Source organism: Cucurbita pepo, chromosome 11, assembly GCF_057944985.1.
Source record: "Cucurbita pepo subsp. pepo isolate OVF chromosome 11, ASM5794498v1, whole genome shotgun sequence".
Lineage (NCBI taxonomy): Eukaryota > Viridiplantae > Streptophyta > Magnoliopsida > Cucurbitales > Cucurbitaceae > Cucurbita > Cucurbita pepo.
This window is the reverse complement of record NC_141808.1, coordinates 7,699,012-7,711,129: the sequence shown is the minus strand read 5'-3', so window position 1 is coordinate 7,711,129 and position 12,118 is coordinate 7,699,012.

The following is a 12,118-nucleotide window of genomic DNA, read 5'->3' as shown; positions in this document are numbered from 1 at the left end:
TGGAAGTCGAAGCAAGATTAAATGGCTTGCCATCTACCAAAACTTTGTTTAGACACAAGATTCTTGACATCTTTTTCTAAAACAAATTTAGATGCCCTTGATTCTATTTTAATAACAAAGCTTTTGTTAATTAAATCGCTTTGAAATTTTTGTACACAAATTACTATTGAAAGTATTTCTTTCTTCACTGTTGAGTAATTTTTTTGAGTAGAATTCCATATTCCCGAATGGAAACGGACAATGAATTCTTTCTTGTCAAGAGACTGTTTCAGGATTCCTCCATATCCAATGTCGGATGCGTCAGTCTCCACTATTAAACTAGCCCTTAGGTTTATCAGCGATAAACACGGAATTGACTTGACAAGGGATTTGATTTTTTGGACTGTTTGTGTGTGTTCTTCAGTCCAGGACTTTGGATTCTTTTTTAGCTTTTCAAAAAGTGGCTTGCAAATGGGTCTGATATTTTGAATGAAAGAAGACACATAATTGAGACATCCCAAAAATATTTGTAGTTGGGTTTTATCCGTAATTTGGTCCGAAAAGTTTGAGGCAAACTCAATGGATCTTTGAATGGGTTTAATGAGACCCAAATGAATTTCAAATCCAAGAAAACGGATCTCTGTTTGAAAAAGTTTATTTATGGTTCAGACACAACTAAACCACTTCTTTTGACTGTCGTAAAAAATGTTCGAAGATGCTTGAAATGTTGATCGATGTTTTGAGAAAAAATAAGAACATCGTCAACATAAACAATTGAAAAGGATTGAAAATATCATTCATAATCTTTTGAAATTCGGATGGAGCGTTTGTTAGCCCAAATGGCATAACGTTCCATTCGTATTGTCCGAAAGGGACATTGAAAGCCGTTTTGTACTTGTCTTTTTCTGAAATCTGGATTTGCCAAAATTCGGATTTCATATCAAATTTTGAAAATACTTTAGCATTTGAAACTCTTTGCATTAAATCTGATTTATTTGGAATTGGATATCTAATCTATTCCAAAACCTTATTTAAGGGTTTGTAGTTTATTACCAGTTGTGAGACTCCACGTTCCTTCTCTGCCTGGTTGTTGACGTAAAAAGCCGCACATGACCAGGGGCTCTTTGACGGACTAATAAGACCCTTCTGCAAAAGATCATTGGTTTCAGCTCGGCAGAATGTTAGTAATTCCTTATTTATTTGAATAGGTTGGGCCTTCGTAGGAATATTTTTCTCCTCGATGTTTTTGACATAACGAAGATTAACTATGTGTTGCTTCCTATTCTAAAAGGCATTAGGGATATTTGAACAAATCTCCCTTCCTATTTGAGTTTGTAAAGTTTTGATTTTAGACTTGACGGTCTTACTTTGAATTTGTTCTTCTATTCTTTTTAATGAAATTTCTTCTTAAAAAAAGAAATTTGTTTTTCTTTATAATTTAATACATTTATTGATTGAATAATTGTATTCTTTCACTACTCCATATAGGAGAAAAGAAATTAAATTTTATCTTCTTTCCTAGGGCTTTTGACTCTAACCACTTTTCAGTTATTTTAAAAGGGTATAATTGAGTAATTAAAGGAGTACCTAGGATTAGTTCTTGTCGTAAGTCCTTTACTAAAAGAACGAAATTTACCAAGCAAATTCGGTCATTACAAACATGGACTTTAGATAATTTGTAATTAATTTTGAGTCTATTGTTATTTGAACCTCTAAGGCCCTCAGTAGTTTTTTCAAAATACTTTGTAGGTATTAGGCCTTTCTCAATGCAATTTTTATCGGCTCCAGTATCTATGAGAACCTTTAGTGTGATTTTGAAATCATAAATTTTTAAGGTAACGAGAGCATACCATTTTTGATATTAAGAAATGGTGATGGCTCCAACGAAGGAACTTTGAAAGTCATCCTCGTCCAGGTTTGGTTGCGTCGTTTCCTTTCGTTCGGGCAGCCGTTCCTGAAGATTGAGAACTTCTTGGCAAAGCATATAGGATTCTGACCTAGTTTCAGATCTTAATGCCTGTACTTCTTGTTCGAGATTATTAATCTCTCTTTGTAGGTCTTGAGTAGTGAGTTCTCTTGATTTTTCAAACCTTTGGAGAACTGATTGAAGTCTGTAGGGATTTTTTTCTTCCCTTTCAGGTGGCTTAGAGATTGTCATGGCATCTCTGAGTCGTTGAGCGATTTTCTATTGAATTTCTATTTCTTGAACTTTTTCTACTACTTCGAGTAGAATTTCTTGATCCAGGCAATTATGCATCCTTCGCACGTCCTCTTTCCTTCTTGTCCTGATTCATATTCTATGCTAGATTATGAATCAGATTCTTCTTGGAGTTCGAGGATTTCTCCTTCGCTTGATTGTTTTTAGTCGGTTAGAGCCAGTCGTAGTAGCTGATTTTTCAGCTCTTGATCTATATACAACTCATTGATCTTTCCTCTTATCGGACACTCGTTACCAAAGTGTCCTTCTTCTCGACATTTGAAGCAAGTGTTCTTTTTCTTTCCTCTATGGGTTTTTGTAGGAGTATACTTTCTTCTTGAATATGTTGGCTTTTGAGATTGTACTGGTTTGTTTCGATACTTTTCTCTAGGCCTGTACGAATTATAAGGCTTTGGATGCGTCTTAACCTTCTTCTTTTTGGAGGTTGAGGGGGCCTCTATCCCCTTGCATCCATATTGATCGCAAAATCTTCCAAGCTCTTTTCTATTTGATATCGAAGAAAGCTTGTTTTGAATCTTTGACTCATTGCAAAGTCTGAGTCCTTCTTCTATAATGAAGGATGTTATTGACCCGTATGACAAAGTATGCCACGGAATTGTTCCATTATACTTTGTCTTAAGACCGTCTTTGATCCTTCTTTAGAAGTGTTTTGGTAGTCCATTGACAAAATTCCCTTTCCAGAATTCCAACGAACTGTCTGTTCTAATAAGAACATTGCAGAAATACATGTCTTTGTACCACCTGAAATCTCCTAAGGTGGGACACTTCAGGTTAATGAGTATTTCGGCAGATCTTTCCTGGTATTTCAAGGGGTCACCAACGAAGAATTCTACAAGGGTATAAATGAGGGTGTTGACAGCATCCTCTACCCTTTCATGTTGTACTTCGATCCTAGTTGATGGACCTTCCTCTTTGATGATTTGAGTAGTTGGCCTAATGACATAGCGGCTTAATATCTGTTGGCGAGTTGCTTCATCGAGATATTTGTCCCACTAGTCCTTGAGTTGCCTGGTAAATCCGGTCACTAAAACTTGAGCTATTTGATGGTCAGATTTATTGCCCTGTAATTTATACGCGCCTGCGGCCATCATCATTTCATTGACAATATTCATTATCAGATAGTCGGACAATCCATCGATATTCTATTCATAGATTGCTAGACCATCGTAATGAGCTTGAGTTTGTAGAGTCTTTTCTTCGAATTGAATATCCAGAAAAGACGGTTGAGGATACAAGTTTTTCTAATTACTGGTATTATTTTGACTTCTTCCGGAGATTCTTTCAATTTGATTGTAGAGAGGTTATTCTACCTCATCTAAAATCTCGTCTTCGAATTCTTGAATTTCGTCGTCATTGTTAACGACATTGACTGATGAATCCTGATGTGTTATCCCAGGACTTAGGATTCTATCCAACTTTTCTTCTATTTTGGCCATCGTGGCCTCTTTTTTTGAAATCCTCTTTGTAAATACGTCGAGGTTTGCCGGTCTGAGTATTGGGATTGACTCATCGACTTTCGTTACAGAGCTGCCTGCTTGTTCTTGCAGAGTACCATAATTTTTTGAGATTTTTCCCTCGATACTCTCAAGCTGGATGGAGATCGTGGATAAAATCTTGTTTGAATAATTATTTTGATGCTTGATATTCTTGATGTCCTTTAGGGTCGGATTACCCTTTTCTAGTTCTTCTGGGATAGTTTTGAAAGGACTAGCTTTGACCTTTTCTCCGTAATAATTGTCAAATTCGGCTTCTTCCAACGGAGGATGTTTTGAATATACTTCGCCTCTTCTGGTAGTCTTCCATCTTCTTTGAGTCGAAGTGCATATTTGCAAAATATTTTATTCAAACCATTCGAAGAATGATATGTTTTCTTCTATGGTTTCCATATGAGAACACCATTGAGCTCTTAATTCACTTCGCTCAGCTTCTTTGTAGGTTTGGAAGAAAGCTTTTCACTTTGAAGAGTTGGCAGCTAACATAAAATCTGCCTTCAATAATTCTTTGTCTATCTTGAAAACAACCGTAATGACATTTAGCTGACTTTCGTAGACGGATTGAGTATCCATATCCGTATGGGTTGGAGATCTTGAGCCATCTTCATAGTGGACTGATGCCCTTTTTTTTTTTATTTATTTATCATAATTGACCTCTTTTACCTTTAAGGGGTCATACATTGATCTTTAAACTCCCGACGTACTTGGTCTAGAACTCAAAATTCTTTTACTTTTGATTCTGACGAGAGTTCTTTGCTGAATTTTATTTCAACGCTTCCATCGTCATGTTCGATGATTTGTAATGGGTTTTAAGATTTCTTTTTCCTCGAAAGATTAGCATCTTCTATTTTCCAGAGAGTATTTCTGGTTATTTGATCCCAAGAAAGAGTTTTTGGAACAGCCACCGAGGACTTTCCAATATTTGCCTCTATGAGCATGTTTGATCCTTTTGGCGAGGATCTTAATGCTCTTGGAGAAATATTTGTATTCATGAGTTTATAATAAACCTTGAATATGACGACCGAAGAATGAGTTTCAGCCTTGATGTTCAAATTGTTTTATTGTAAGTCCAGCATGAGGGCGGATAATATGTGCGAGTCCTGGAGCGCCAAAGTAAAATTTTGATAACAATTGAAATAGATTGGTCCATTCTCTTGATTGGATTGAACCATTCCCAATAAAGAATTTGAGAAATCTTCATGTCTCTTATCTCATAAGGAGATAAGGACTGGGATATCTAACCCAAGTCTGAACAATAGTTTTACAGCGACTTAGACAAGACAGACGTGAAGATAGTTAAACTCTTCACGGTGTTGGAGTGTAAGAGATTTTGAAAAAAGATTCAGAGATTCCCTATTGCTATGAAGTGGAATGTTTTTCTCTGAGAATTTGATGCATGATCTTTGAGTAAAATTGAAGGTTGAGATTTGGTAGATAGTTTTAGGATCTACCTTTGGAATAGTCCAATTTTGGAGAAGATCTTCGATCCTGGCAATCTGATATTCTTTATTGATAGTATTTGAGATTGTGAGATTTTCACCCCTAATATGTTCATTTGAACTTTCTTCTTCATTGGTAGAACATTTGAAATGGTTTGATTTTCTGAGCTTTCTCAGAAATTCGTTCATAAGAAGATAGATAAGATAAGAGATAGAGTAGAATAATTTTTCTCTAATTTCTTCAATTGATATTCAAGAGAGAGCTATCGGCCGATTGATGCTCTCCTTACATTGGTGAAGTCATTTTATAGACTTCGGATTTGAACGTAAATTTGAAAAACACCAACTAAGAGAAGATAAGATCAAATCTAACAGGACAGGACCCATGCAAGATCTGCTTTCCTAAAAGTAAGAAAAGACATAAAGCAAACTAATAATTTAAAAGACTAATAATTTACAAACACTGATAATTCACATGTGAGCCTTCACTGTGTGGGTGACAAGTTGTCAATCTTTTTTTTTTTTTGTCTCTGATAAAGGTGTCAGGTTGTAGATAAGATTTTCTTCAGAATTTTTCATATGACTAAGAACCCAAGCTTGCCAACGGACTTACTGCACTTCCTACGTCTTACCACCTGGAACACAAGGGCTATTCGCTCGGCTATCACATACTCCAAATTCTTCTGAATCTCTCTTATCATGCTCCTGGTTTACACTGTCGTTCTTAAAGATCGAGTAACTTCTCTTCCCTCACAAAAATTGAGATGCTGGCTCTAATACCATTCCTACGCTTAATGACTTGAGCCCTTACAATTTGATTTTCTCCCCAAAATGTCGCTCTTCTCCTCTTTGTCTTCCTTTTTTTTTTTTTTTTTTTTTTTACCAATAGTTTAACGACTATTCAGTCATTGATGATGATATTTACAGAGGTGGTTGAGAATCCAAGAATGGATCATTGAGATCATAAATCGTGTCTTCCTCTTCTTCTTATACAATAGAAGGAGAACATGTCGAACCGACTGATGCGGCCTCTTGAAGAAGCTTTTGAAAATCAGCTTCTGAAGTTGTCTGGACTAATGTAGCGAGTAGCTTCGACTTTGAATTAAGGAATTCGAAGGTTGTCTTCTTGGATAAATCCTGAAGGTGACCATTCTATGATAGCCAGACCTTTACCGCTTTGATATCTGCGTGGGTATAAGTATATTTATCCCACCATTTGATTTTAATAGTTTTGAAGACCTGTTTTATTTGGTCTTCGGTTTCTTTTATTTGAAAATTCCAAGTTAAAATCCAAGGAATTTGAAAGTATACGCAAAAGCGCATGGTTAATGGAAATGGGGTTTTGAATATATTTTGAATAAAGTAGTGGAAGGATTCCTGTATTGGAACGAGGAATCCAAAGATTTTCCACCCTTTAATGAACCAAAATGGATAATGAATTTTATGAGCATTCTGGCAAAATTGGATAAACCATGAGTGCTCATAATTTTGATACCAAATGACATTGAACCATGCCATCTGATAGTCTCTGTATGAGTAGGAGTAAGGAACAAACGGTTTTGAAAAAGTCTTTTCCATGTACGGATCTTGATTCCAGTACGTCGGATTCATGACTTTGAAATTTTTTAACTTTGAGTATACGATTTTTGAAGGATCATCGCGACACGGAAGATGAGTAATTTCGATGAATTTTGTGTCGACTAAAATGAATTCATAAAACCATCTGGTCTTATGAAGATCTTCCGGGCTATAGAAGAATCTCGATGGATAGGCTTTCTTGACGACCTCGCTGATTTTTGGGTCGTCGTATTCTGGTTCTACCAGGGCTTCTAGTATAGACACAGTTTTTTGAAAATAGGTCATGATTTCAAGAACTGGAGAAAATCGAACGGGAACAACCACCTCTGAGTAGGTTGAGGGGACAGAAGGTCCCTTTGAACTGGAAGAGACAGTAGGTCTCGATGGAGTAGCGGCAGATGGCCGTGTTGAAGAGGCAGAAGGCCTCGTCGGAGTGATAACCTCCGCATATTTTTTAGAAAGCTTTGCTCTAGACCTGGTCACCAATGTGAAACCAGCATCCATTGCGTAGCTATCGGACATCATTGGAGTAGGTGTGTTTGAAGAAGCAATGGGCTTCTTCCCTTTTTCTGTTGCTTTCTTACCGGTCATCACTGGGAGAAGGAGGTTGGCTAGGGAGAGTTTTTCTTCGACCCCTTTTATAAGCAAAATTTGGAAGTTGAAGCAAGATAAAATGGCTTGCCATCTTGCAAAATTTTGTTTAGACACAAGATTCTTGACATCTTTTTCTAAAACAAATTTAGATGCCCTTGAATCTGTTTTGATAACAAAGCTTTTGTTAATTAAATCGCTTTGAAATTTTTGTACACAAAGTACTATTGAAAGTATTTCTTTCTTCACTATTGAGTAATTTTTTTTTAGTAGAATTCCATATTCCCGAATGGAAATGGACAATGGATTCTTTCTTGTCAAGAGAGTGTTTCAGGATTCCTCCATATCCAATATCGGATGCGTCGGTCTCCACTATTAAACTAGCCCTTAGGTTTATCAGCGATAAACACGGAATTGACTTGACAAGGGATTTGATTTTTTAGACTGTTTGTGTGTGTTCTTCGGTCCAGGGCTTTGGATTCTTTTTGAGCTTTTCAAAAAGTGGCTTGCAAATGGGTCTGATATTTTGAACGAAAAAAGACACATAATTGAGACATCCCAAAAATCATTGTAGTTGGGTTTTATCCGTAATTTGGTTCAAAAAGTTTGAGGCAAACTCAATGGATCTTTGAATGGGTTTAATGAGACCCAAATGAATTTCAAATCCAAGAAAACGGATCTTTGTTTGAAAAAGTTTAATTTTTGGTTTAGACACAACTAAACCACTTCTTTTGACTGTCGAAAAAAATGTTTGAAGATGCTTGAAGTGTTGATCGATGTTTTGAGAAAAAATCAGAACATCGTCAACATAAACAATTGAAAAGGATTGAAAATATCATTCATAATCTTGAAATTCTGATGGAGCGTTTTTTAGCCCAAATGGCATCACGTTCCATTCGTATTGTCCGAAAGGGACATTTAAAGCCGTTTTGTACTTGTCTTTTTCTGAAATCTGGATTTGCCAAAATCCTGATTTCATATCAAATTTTGAAAATACTTTTGCATTTGAAATTCTTTGCATTAAATCTGATTTATTTGGAATTGGATATCTAATCCATTCCAAAACCTTATTTAAGGGTTTGTAGTTTATTACCAGTCGTGGGACTCCACGTTCCTTCTCTGCCTGGTTGTTGACGTAAAAAGCCGCACATGACCAGGGGCTCTTTGACGGCCCAATAAGACTCTTCTGCAAAAGATCATTGATTTCTACTCTGCAGAATGTTAGTAATTCATTATTCATTTGAACAGGTCGGGCCTTCGTAGGAATATTTTTCTCCTTGAAGTTTTTGACATAAGGAAGATTAAGTATATGTTGCTTCCTATTCTAAAAGGCATTACAGATAATTGAACAAATCTCCTTTTCTATTTGAGTTTGTAAGGTTTTGATTTTAGACTGGACGGTCTTACTTTGAATTTGTTCTTCTATTCTTTTGAATGAAATTTCTTCTTTCAAAATAGAATTTTTTTTTATTTATACTTTAATACATTTATTGATTGAATAATTGTATTCTTTTTGAAGATTATTTATTTCACTAATCCTTATAGTTGAAAGGAAATTAAAGTTCATGTTCTTTCCTAGGGCTTTTGACTCTAACCACTTTTCAGTTATTTTAAAAGGGTATAATTGAGTAATTAAAGGAGTACCTAGGATTAGTTCTTGTCCTAGTCCTTTACTAAATGGAAGGAATTTACGAAGCAAATTCCGTGATTACAAACATGGACTTTAGATAATTTGTAATTAATTTTGAGTCTATTGTTATTTGCACCTCTAAGGCCCTCAGTAGTTTTTTCAAAATACTTTGTAGGTATTAGGCCTTCTTGAATGCAATTTTGATCGGCTCTAGTATCTATGAGAACCTTTAGTGTGATTTTGAAATCATAAATTTTTAAGGTAACGAGAGCGTACCATTTTTGATATTGAGAAGTGGTGATGGCTCCAATGAAGAAACTTTGAAAGTCATCCTCGTCCAGGTTTGGTTGCGCCATTTCCTTTCGTTCGGGCAGCCATTCCTGAAGATTGAGAACTTCTTGGCGAAGCATATAGGATTCTGACCTGGTTTCAGATCCTAATGCCTATACTTCTTATTTGAGATTATTAATCTCTCTTTGTAGGTCTTGAGTAGTGAGTTCTCTCGGTTTTTCAAACCTTTGGAGAACTGATTGCAGTCTGTAGGGATTTCTTTCTTCCCTTTTTTACTACTTCGAGTAGAATTTCTTGATCCTTTGTAAGGACATTTATGCATCTTTCGCACGTCCTCTTTCCTTCTTTTCCTGATTCATATTCTGTGCTAGAATATGAATCGGATTCTTCTTGGAGTTCAAGGATTTCTCCCTCGCTTGATTGTTCTGAGTCGGTTAGAGCCAGTCGTAGTAGCTGATTTTTCAACTCTTGATCTATATCCTACTCATTGATCTTTCATCTTATTGGAGACTCGTTAGCATAGTGTCCTTCTTCTCGACATTTGAAGCAAGTTTGCTTTTAATTTCCTCTATGGGTTTTTGTAGGAGTATACTTTCTTCTTGAATATGTTGGCTTTTGAGATTGTACTGGTTTGTTTCGATACTTTTCTCTGGGCCTATACGAATTATAAGGCTTTGGATGCGTCATAACCTTCTTCTTTCTGGAGGTTGAGGGGGCCTCTATCCCCTTGCATCCATATTGATCGCAAAATCTTCCAAGCTCTTTTCTATTTGATATCGAAGAAAGCTTGTTTTGAATCTTTGACTCATTGCAAAGTCTGAGTCCTTCTTCTATGATGAATTCAAGGGGTATAAATGAGGGTGTTGACAACATCCTCTACCCTTTCATGTTGTACTTCGGTCCTTGTTGATGGACCTTCCTCTTTGATGATTTGAGTAGTTGGCCTAATGATATAGTGGCTTAATATCTGTTGGCGAGTTGCTTCATCGAGATATTTGTCCCACTAGTCCTTGAGTTGCCTGGTAAATCCGGTCACTAAAACTTGAGCTATTTGATGGTCGGATTTATGGCCCTGTAATTTATACGCGCCTACGGCCATCATCATTTCATTGACAATATTCATTATCAGATAGTCGGACAATCCATCGATATTCTATTCATAGATTGTTAGACCATCGTAATGAGCTTGAGTTTGTAGAGTCTTTTCTTCGAATTGAATATCCGGAAAAGACGGTTGAGGATACAAGTTTTTCTGATTACTGGTATTATTTTGACTTCTTCCGGAGATTCTTTCAATTCGATTGTAGAGAGGCTATTCTACCTCATCTAAAATCTCGTCTTCGAATTCTTGAATTTCGTCGTCATTGTTAACGACATTGACAAATGAATCCTGATGTGTTATCCCAAGAGTTAGGATTCTATCCAACTTTTCTTCTATTTTGGCCATCGTGGCCTCTTCTTTTGAAATCCTCTTTGTAAATACGTCGAGGTTTGCCGGTCTGAGTATTGGGATTGACTCATCGACTTTCGTTACAGAGCTGCCTGCTTGTTCTTGCAGAGTACCATAATTTTTTGAGATTTTTCCCTCGATACTCTCAAGCTGGGTGGAGATCGTGGATAAAATCTTGTTTGTATAATTATTTTGATGCTGGATATTCTTGATGTCCTTTAGGGTCGGATTACCCTTTTCTAGTCCTTCTGGGATAGTTTTGAAAGGACTAGCTTTGATCTTTTCTCCGTAATAATTGTCAAATTCGACTTCTTCCAACGGAGGATGTTTTAAATATACTTCACCTCTTCTGGTAGTCTTCTAGCTTCTTTGAGTTGAAGTGCATATTTGCAAAATATTTTATTCAAACCATTCGAAGAATGATATGTTTTATTCTATGGTTTCCATATGAGAATACCATTGAGCTCTTAATTCACTTCGCTCAGCTTCTTTGTAGGTTTTGAAGAAAGCTTTTCTCTTTGAAGAGTTTGAAGCTGACATAAAATCGGCCTTCAATAATTCTTTGTCTATCTGGAAATCAGTCGTAATGACATTTAGCTGACTTTCGTAGACGGATTGAGTATCCATATCCGTATGGGTTGGAGATCTTGAGCCATCTTCATAGTGGATTGATGCCCTTTTTTTTGTCATAACTGCGCTTCCTACGTCTTTCCACCTGGAATACAAGGGCTATTCGCTCGGCTATCACATACTCCAAATTCTTCTAAATCTCTCTTATCATGCTCATGGTTTACACTGTCGTTCTTAAAGATCGAGTAACTTCTCTTCCCTCACAAAAATTGAGATGCTGGCTCTGATACCATTCCTACGCTTAATGACTTGAGCCCTTACAATTTGATTTTCTCCCCAAATTGTGGCTCTTCTCCTCTTGGTCTTTCTTTTCCTTTTATATTGAGCATGGGTTCCTCTTTAGGGCTGAAAAGAAATAAGTAGTACGCATAGGATGTTCCTCATTGGGTAGTCAATGACTCACTTGGACTGCTGACATGGATTTATCATTTCTATGTCATCCCCCATTTGTTTCCAAATTCGCTACTCCCGCATGGTTTAGCATAAATGTCTGAAATTTTACCACATAACTCAATTAAATATACAATTAAGATCGATTTATGCCAAATCATATTCTTTTTCACGTTGGACCACAATAAACGATTTCATGCTCACTAACTAGAATAAATGGGGTTATAAATGAGAAAATGGTGAATAAGGGTGCAATATTAACCCCAAAAAGACTTGATATGACTCTACTTTTAGATAGTTATCACACCCCCAAACTTAAAAGATTGCTCATCCTTGAGCAATCATTCTCTCCACTTCTAAAATGTTTGTAGAGTATTCATCAAAGGCATGATTTAGATCACATTCTTTATATTCCTTCCTCAAATTAGT